This window comes from Oncorhynchus nerka, linkage group LG19, assembly GCF_034236695.1.
Source record: "Oncorhynchus nerka isolate Pitt River linkage group LG19, Oner_Uvic_2.0, whole genome shotgun sequence".
NCBI lineage: Eukaryota > Metazoa > Chordata > Actinopteri > Salmoniformes > Salmonidae > Oncorhynchus > Oncorhynchus nerka.
Genome location: NC_088414.1, coordinates 50,007,809 through 50,017,525, shown reverse-complemented (window position 1 = coordinate 50,017,525; position 9,717 = coordinate 50,007,809).

The following is a 9,717-nucleotide window of genomic DNA, read 5'->3' as shown; positions in this document are numbered from 1 at the left end:
CATCCTCTAAACACAGCATAATGCCATCCATCCATCCTCTAAACACAGCACAATGCCATCCATCCATCCTCTAAACACAGCATAATGCCATCCATCCATCCTCTAAACACAGCATAATGCCATCCATCCATCCTCTAAACACAGCATAATGCCATCCATCCATCCTCTAAACACAGCACAATGCCATCCATCCATCCTCTAAACACACAGCCATCCATCATCCTCTAAACACAGCATAATGCCATCCATCCATCCTCTAAAACACCATCCATCCATCTCTAAACACAGCATAATGCCATCCATCCATCCTCTAAACACAGCATAATGCCATCCATCCATAAACACCATCCATCCATCTAAACACAGCATAATGCCATCCATCCATCCTCTAAACACAGCATAATGCCATCCATCCATCCTCTAAACACAGCACAATGCCATCCATCCATCCTCTAAACACAGCACAATGCCATCCATCCATCCTCTAAACACAGCATAATGCCATCCATCCATCCTCTAAACACAGCATAATGCCATCCATCCATCCTCTAAACACAGCACAATGCCATCCATCCATCCTCTAAACACAGCATAATGCCATCCATCCATCCTCTAAACACAGCACAATGCCATCCATCCATCCTCTAAACACAGCATAATGCCATCCATCCTCTAAACACAGCATAATGCCATCCATCCATCCTCTAAACACAGCATAATGCCATCCATCCATCCTCTAAACACAGCACAATGCCATCCATCCATCCTCTAAACACAGCATAATGCCATCCATCCATCCTCTAAACACAGCACAATGCCATCCATCCTCTAAACACAGCATAATGCCATCCATCCATCCTCTAAACACAGCACAATGCCATCCATCCATCCTCTAAACACAGCATAATGCCATCCATCCTCTAAACACATGCCATCCATCCATCCTCTAAACACAGCACAATGCCATCCATCCATCCTCTAAACACAGCATAATGCCATCCATCCTCTAAACACAGCAACACAGATGCCATCCATCCATCCCATCCATCCTCTAAACACAGCACGAGAGAAAATGCCATGAGGGAGACAACAAGAGAAAACTGAGTGAGGGAGAGAAAACGGGAGAATCAGTAGAGTGAGGTAGTGGAATGCTTTAGAACAGTGTGCAGTCTGTTCTGAGCCAATCAGAACGGGACTACCTACCAGGCCAGACAGTACTACAGGGTACACACACCATAGAGATAGAATGAATAGAACAGCCATCCCCATTCAAGTCAATGAGTGGACTGGAGGCCATTGTGAATGTACCCATAGGCAGTGGTGTAAAGTACTTAAGTAAAGAATGATGTAACCCTTCCCTGCAGTCAACAGAAAATGCTCTCTTTGGCCTCATGGGTTGAAATATGATTAATATTTTTCATAATTAAAAACATATTTGGTGGCCGCCCGGCCAAACTGAGCAAAAGGGCCTTGGTCAGGGAGGTGACCAAGAACCCGATGGTCACTCTGACAGAGCTCCAGAGTTTCTCCGTGGTGGGAGAACCTTCCAGAAGGACAAACATCTCTGCAGCACTAATCAGTCCTTTATAGTAGAGTGGCCAGACGGAAGCCACTTCTCAGTAAAATACATTACAGCCCACTTGCAGTTTGTCAAAAGGCACCTAAAGGACTCTGTGAGCGTGTCCTCTTTCAGATCTAATGAGATTCTCTGGTCTGAGGAAACCAAGATTGAACCCTTTGGACTAAATGCTAAGCGTCACGTCTAGATGAAACCTGGCACCTGGTGACTGACAGTGTTTTTAAAAGGAGAGGAGACGGTCGGTAGAGGAGACGGACGGTAGAGTTGACGGTCGGTAGAGAGAGAGACGGTCATCCAGGAGATCCTCTAAACACAGCATAGAATCCATCCATCGGTAGAAGACGGTCAGAGGAGACCATCGGTCTAAAGAGGACAATGCCATCCGGTCGGGTAGACACAGACGGTCAGTAGAATCGGTAGAAAGACAGTCGGTCAGAGGAGACCATCCATCGGTAGAGGAGACGGTCGGTAGAGAGACGGTCGAGAGGAGACCGGTCGTAAAGGAGAGCAGAGGAGACATCCATCGGAGAGGAACACAGGTCAATGTAGATCCACGGTCTCTAAAGGAGACGGTCGGTCGGTAAAGAGGAGCCATGGTCGGTAGAAGACAGAGCAGAGGAGACGGTCCATCTCTAAACACAGCAGATGAGACCATCTCTAAACACAGAAGAGGAGAGAGGAGACGAGAGTCTAAAAACGGTAGAGGGACGGTCGGTAAAGAGGAGAGAGAGATGGTCTAAAGACAGACGCTCGGGTCGGGTAGAGGAGACAGACAAGACCATCGGTAGAGGAGAGAAAGACGGTCGGTCGGTAGAGGAGACGGAGTAAAGACAGCAGAGGGGAGATCATACTAAGGAGAGTAGAGGAGACGGTCGGTCAGCATAGAGGAGACGGTCTCTAAAGAGGAGACGGTCATGAGAGGAGACACTAGATAATGACGTTCTAGAGGAGAATCGGGTAGGGAGACGGTAGAGGAGAGGGAACAGAGAGACCTAGAGGAGACCGGGTAGAGGGACCAGACGGCCGGTAGAGGAGACTAAAGAGAGACTGTCGGTAGAGGAGACGGGTCGGTCGGAGAGAGAGATAGAGAGATAGAGGAACGGTCGGTGTAGAGGAGACCATCAGACGGTCGTAGATCTCTAAATCGGGGTAGAGGAGAGAGAACAGAGGAGACGGTCCGGGTAGAGGAGACGGTCAAGAGAAAGACTGAGACGGCCAGGAGAGAAAACAGCACAATGCCATCCATCGGTAGAAACACGGAATCAGGTAGAGGAGACGGTAGTGGAATGCACAATGCCATTTAGGAGACAGTGTAATGGAGACGGTCTCTAAACACAGACAATGCCATCCATCTAGAGAGACGGTCGGTAGAGGAAAGAACTCTAAACACAGGATGACATCCATAGACTAAACCAGCATAGAGGAGACCTCTAGAGGAGACAGTCCGGTCTAAACAGAACACAAGACATCGGTAAACACAGAAATGCCATCCATAGAAGACGGGTCATAGAGCCTAAAGAGAGATGAGACCATCTTCTGAACAGTATAGAGGAGACCATCCTCCCATTCAACGGTATTCGGTAGAGGAGATTAAAAGAATATTTGGTGAGGAGACGGTCGGTAGAGGAGACGGTCGGGTAGAGGAGATCCGTCCGTCGGTAGAGGAATGGTCCTTAGAGGAGACGGTCGGTCTAGAGGAGACGGTCAGAGGTGACCAAATGCCTAGAGGAGATAATGCCATCCATCCATTGGACACTCACAGAGGAGACGGGTCGTAGAGGAGACGGTCGGTGAACACGGTCGGTCGGAGAGGAGACGGTCGGTAGAGGAGTTTCTCCAGTGGTCGGTCGGTAAAGACAGCGGTCGGTAGAGGAGACCATTAAACAGAAGAGCTTCCAGAGAGGAGACGGTCTAAACAGAGCACAAGATCCATCGGTCGGGTAGAGGAGACGGTCGCAGAGGAGACGGTCGGTAAAGACTGAGCAGACGTTCGTAGAGGAGACGGTCGGTAGAAAGAGAGTAGAGGAGACGGTCTGGTAGAGTAGAGGTAGAGGAGACCAAGAGACGGTCGGGTAGAGGAGACGGTCGGGTAGAGGAGACGGTCATCCATCCATCCTCAGAGGAGAATATCCATGAGGAGACGTAAAAACAGAGGAGACCAGAGGAGACGGTTTAGAGGAGACGGTCAGAGGAGAAGGCACCTAAACATCTGTGAGCGGTCTCTTCAGTAGAGGAGACGGTAATGAGACGGGTCTCTAGAGGAACGGTCGGGTCGGTAGAGGAGACGGTCGTCGGTAGAAGATAGAGGAGACGGTCAACACAGAGAGACCGGTCGGGTAGAGGAGACGGTCGGGTGCAGTTTGTCAGAGGAGACGCATCGGTAGAGGAGACTAGAAGACGGCTAGAGGAGACGGAGTGAGGGAGAGGAGACGGAACGAGAGAGGAGAGGAGGGAGAGGAGATCTAGAGGAATGAGATTTAGAAGACGGTGTGAGGAGACAGAGAGGAACCGGTAAAGAGAGGAGACGGTCGGGAGAGAAACGGTCACGGTCGGAGAGGTTTTAGAGGGAGAGGAGAGGAGACGGTCGGTAGAGGAGAGGGAGACGGTCGTCGGTAGAGGAGAGTTGACGGTCGGTAGAGGAGACGGTCGCAGAGGAGACGGGTAGAGGAGACGGTCAAAGAGGTCGGTAGAGGAGACGGTCGGTCGGGTAGAGGAGACGGCAGTCGGTAGAGGAGACGGTCGGGTAGAGGAGACGGTCGGGTCGGGAGGAGACGGTCGGGTCGGGTAGAGGAGACGGTCGGGTAGAGGAGACGGTCGGTAGAGGAGACGGTCGGTAGAGAGACGGTCCAGAGGAGACGGTCGGTAGAGGAGACGGTCGGTAGAGGAGACGGTCGGTAGAGGGTCCTCGGTAGAGGAGACGGTCGGTAGAGGAGACGGTCGGTAGAGGAGACGGTCGGTAGAGGAGACGTCGGTAGAGGAGACGGTCGGTAGAGGAGACGGTAGAAACGGTAGAGGAGACGGTCGGGTAGAGGAGACGGTAGAGGAGACGGTCTGTAGAGGAGACGGTCTTTAGAGGAGGGTAGAGGAGACGGTCGGTAGAGGAGACGGTCGGTAGAGGAGACGGTCGGTCGGTAGAGGAGACGGGTAGAGGAGACGGGTAGAGGAGACGGTCGGTAGAGGAGACGGTCGTCGGGTAGAGAGACGGCTGGTAGAGGAGACGGTCGGTCGGGTAGAGGAGACGGTCGGTCGGTAGAGGAGACGGTCGGGTAGAGGAGACGACGGTAGAGGAGACGGTCGGTAGAGGAGACGGCGGTGAGGGTCGGGTAGAGGAGACGGTCGGGTAGAGGAGACGGTCGGTAGAGGAGACGCTCGGGTAGAGGAGACGGTCGGTAGAGGAGAGGAGACGGTCGGGTAGAGGAGACGGTCGGTAGAGGAGGTAGAGGAGACGGTCGGTAGAGGAGACGGTCGGTAGAGGAGACGGTCGGTAGAGGAGACGGTCGGTAGAGGAGACGGTAGAGGAGACGGTCGTAGAGGAGACGGGTAGAGGAGACGGTCGTGGTAGAGGAGACGGTCGGTAGAGGAGACGGTCGGTAGAGGGAGACGGTCGGTAGAGGAGACGGTCGGGTAGAGGAGACGGTCGGGTAGAGGAGACGGTCGGGTAGAGGAGACGGTCGGTAGAGGAGACGGTCGGTAGAGGAGACGTTCGGTCGGTAGAGGAGACGGTCGGTAGAGGAGACGGTCGGTAGAGGAGACGGTCGGTAGAGGAGACGGTCGGTAGAGGAGACGGTCGGTAGAGGAGACGGTCGGTAGAGGAGACGGTCGGTCGGTAGAGGAGACGGTCGGGTAGAGGAGGTAGAGGAGACGGTCGGTAGAGGAGACGGTCGGTAGAGGAGACGGGTAGAGGAGACGTCGGTAGAGGAGACGGTCGGGTAGAGGAGACGGTCGGTCGGTAGAGGAGACGGTCGGTAGAGGAGACGGTCGGTAGAGGAGACGGTCGGTAGAGGAGACGGTCGGTCGGTAGAGGAGACGGTCGGTAGAGGAGACGGTCGGTAGAGGAGACGGTCGGTAGAGGAGACGGTCGGTAGAGGAGACGGTCGGTAGAGGAGACGGTCGGTAGAGGAGACGGTCGGTGTGACTGACAGTGTTTTTAAAAGGACATGGTTCTAGGGCAGGTTTGGACCGGTTATAGAACAGTTTTGGGCCGGTTCTAGGGCAGGTTTGGACCGGTTCTAGAACAGTTTTGGACCGGTTCTAGAACAGGTTTGGATCGGTTCTAGAACAGGTTTGGACCGGTTCTAGAACAGGTTTGGAACGGTTTGATGGCAGGTTTGGACCAGTTCTGTTATGTATGGAGAGTGCAGGACTGAAAGAGAGAGAGCCACTGACTAAAATAACCAACGAAGGACAGATAGAATGATGAATGGGCAGAAAAACGAGTGGTGTGGAAAGAGAGAGAGAGAGAGAGAGAGAGAGTGTGTGTGTGTGTGTGTGTGTGTGTGTGTGTGTGTGTCCTCTTTCAGATCTAATGAGGACTGACAGCAGAGTTTAGACAAGGACAATTAGGTAATACCTCCCCTTTCTCCATCTTTATTTTTCTTTTCTCTCTTTCTCTCTCTCTCTCCCCCCACCGTCTCTCTTCATTTTCAATTGAAGGGGCTTTATTGTCATGGGAAACATATGTTAACAAAGTAATGTTCTTAACTGACTTGCCTCGTTAAATAAATAAATAAATACATTTAAAAAATGCAAATAAAAAGTGAAATAGATAAAAAACAGAAGTGAAATAAACAATAAATATTAACAGTAAACATTACACTCACAAAAGTTCCAAATGAATAAAGACATTTGAAATGTCATATTTTGTCTATATACAGTCTTGAAACAACGTACAAATAGTTAAAGTACAAAACTGTGCGAACAAACAACATAGGGTGGAAAACAGACAACGATAGACAGCTGCCTCTGATTGGGAACCATACCAGGCCAACAAAGAAATAGAAAACTAGAATGCCCACCCAAATCACACCCTGACCAAATCGAGAAATAAAAAGGCTCTCTACGGTCAGGTACATGACACCATCCCTCTTCAAATCAAATGCTATTTATCACACGTCTAGACCGTTATGTAGAAGTGATGTGTGAATATAATAGAACAGTAAATGAATCAATCTGAGTTCCTTACTCTGTGAATAAATGCCACTGTGTACATCTCTAGAGAATCTAGTCCAGGTATCACCTCTCAGTATGACTAGAATAAACATGTGTCTCGCACCGTAAGAGACGAGATACAAACCGCTGTTCTAGCATTAATGTGTTGAGGCACGCAGATCAGAGATATGAAGTCGGTAGCCGAGAAACTACCAGTAGACCTACGAAATTATAAATGTATAGTCAATTAAATAATGACTCTGTAAAATTAGGAAATGCATTTACTCAGTTCAACTAATATAATTTATTAAACAAATATAATTTATTAAACTAATATAAATTATTAAACTAATATAATTTATTAAACTAACATAATTTATTAAACTAATGTAATTTATTAAACGACTGTAATTTATTAAACTAATATAAATTATTAAACTAATATAAATTATTAAACTAATGTAATTTATTAAACTAACATAATTTATTAAACTAACATAATTTATTAAACTAATATAATTTATTAAACTAACATAATTTATTAAACTAATGTAATTTATTAAACTAATATAATTTATTAATCACAAAAGAATGAACGCTAGAACAACCAGACTACTCAGAGGACTATAGTCCTCAGCTATAGTCTGACTTAACGTGGTCTTCACTTCAGAATCGTCTCTTACAGAAGTGATACACACAGGAGCTTGGTAGCAAGATCTGAAAGTAAGGAACAAATTCACTGTCCTCTTAACCAAATTCACTGTCCTCTTAACCAAATTCACTGTCCTCTTGACCAAATTCACTGTCCTCTTAACCAAATTCACTGTCCTCTTAACCAAATTCAAGCAGAAATTCACCGCCAACCTGAAGGAACATTTTCTTTGCACTTTGCAAAAAGACAGGAGAACGCAGCCAGATTCTAACCCACTGGGTTCAGGTGATAGGAGGGCACCCCTGTGTCTAACCCACTGGGTTCAGGTGATAGGAGGGCACCCCTGTGTCTAACCCACTGGGTTCAGGTGATAGGAGGGCACCCCTGTGTCTAACCCACTGGGTTCAGGTGATAGGAGGACACCCTGTGTCTAACCCACTGGGTTCAGGTGATAGGAGGACACCCTGTGTCTAACACCACTGGGTTCAGGTAACCCATGGGTTCAGGAGGGCACCCCTGTGTCTAACCCACTGGGTTCAGGTGATAGGAGGGCACCCCTGTGTCTAACCCACTGGGTTCAGGTGATAGGAGGGCACCCCTGTGTCTAACCCACTGGGTTCAGGTGATAGGAGGACACCCCTGTGTCTAACCCACTGGGTTCAGGTGATAGGAGGGCACCCCTGTGTCTAACCCACTGGGTTCAGGTGATAGGAGGGCACCCCTGTGTCTAACCCACTGGGTTCAGGTGATAGGAGGGCAGTGTCTAACCCACTGGGTTCACCCCTGTGTCTAACCCACTGGGTTCAGGTGATAGGAGGGCACCCCTGTGTCTAACCCACTGGGTTCAGGTGATAGGAGGGCACCCCTGTGTCTAACCCACTGGGTTCAGGTGATAGGAGGGCACCCCTGTGTCTAACCCACTGGGTTCAGGTGATAGGAGGACACCCCTGTGTCTAACCCACTGGGTTCAGGTGATAGGAGGACACCCCTGTGTCTAACCCACTGGGTTCAGGTGATAGGAGGGCACCCCTGTGTCTAACCCACTGGGTTCAGGTGATAGGAGGACACCCCTGTGTCTAACCCACTGGGTTCAGGTGATAGGAGGACACCCCTGTGTCGCTCCTCAGTCAACTGTCCTCTGTCCAACGAACAAAATAACAATACATCCATCCATAGTACAATATAAAACACATTCAAATGCACAGCTCTTCGTGAACTCTTGAAACAATCCAACCGTGACTATTTGATTCACACAGTAACATTAATTTAGTCACGTTTTCATCTGTCTTCAAACCTCCGACAGTGTCTGTGCTCCCAGGGTTCCGTGGGAACGTCGCTTCCTGGAGATTACCACAGATAAGTTGTTTTGACCCCTGTGGTAGCGCAGCCATCCAGACAATGTCATGAATGGGGATTGAGTCTTCCCGCTGGGCCTCAGCACCTACAAGTTACCTGTCGCCAGAATACCACCTTCTCTCATTCTTCCACTACAAATTCTTGGTAAACAACAGGTGTAGACTAACAGTGAAATGCTTGGTAAACAACAGGTGTAGACTAACAACAACAGGTGTAGACTAACAGGGAAATGCTTGGTAAACAACAGGTGTAGACTAACAACAACAGGTGTAGACTAACAACAACAGGTGTAGACTAACAACAACAGGTGTAGACTAACAACAACAGGTGTAGACTATCAACAACAGGTGTAGACTAACAACAACAGGTGTAGACTAACAACAACAGGTGTAGACTAACAACAACAGGTGTAGACTAACAACAACAGGTGTAGACTAACAGTGAAATGCTTGGTAAACAACAGGTGGAGTGAATGCGTTTCAACTGCTCCAGAGTCCAATGGCAGCGATCTTTACACCACTCTAGCCGACGGTTGGCATTGCCCATGTTGATCTTAGGCTTGTGTGAGGATGCTTGGCCATGGAAACCCATTTCATGAAGCTCACGACAAACTGACGTTGCTTCCAGAGGCAGTTTGGAACTCGGTAGTGTGTGTGGCAACCGAGGACAGACGATTTTTACACACATCAGCACTCGGTGTCCCATTCTGTGAGCTGGTGTGGTCTACCACTTCGCGGCTGAGCCGTTGTTGCTCCTAGACATTTCCACTTCACAATAACAGTACTTACAGTTGACTGGGGCAGCTCTAGCAGGGCAGAAATGTGATGAACTGACTTGTTGGAAAGGTGGCATCCTATGACGGTGCCACGTTGAAAGTTACTGAGGTCTTCAGTGAGGCCTCTTCTCTCTCCCCATGTTTGTCTATGGAGATTGTACGGCTGTATGCTCTGGTGTGGGTGAAACAGCCAAATCCACTCATTTA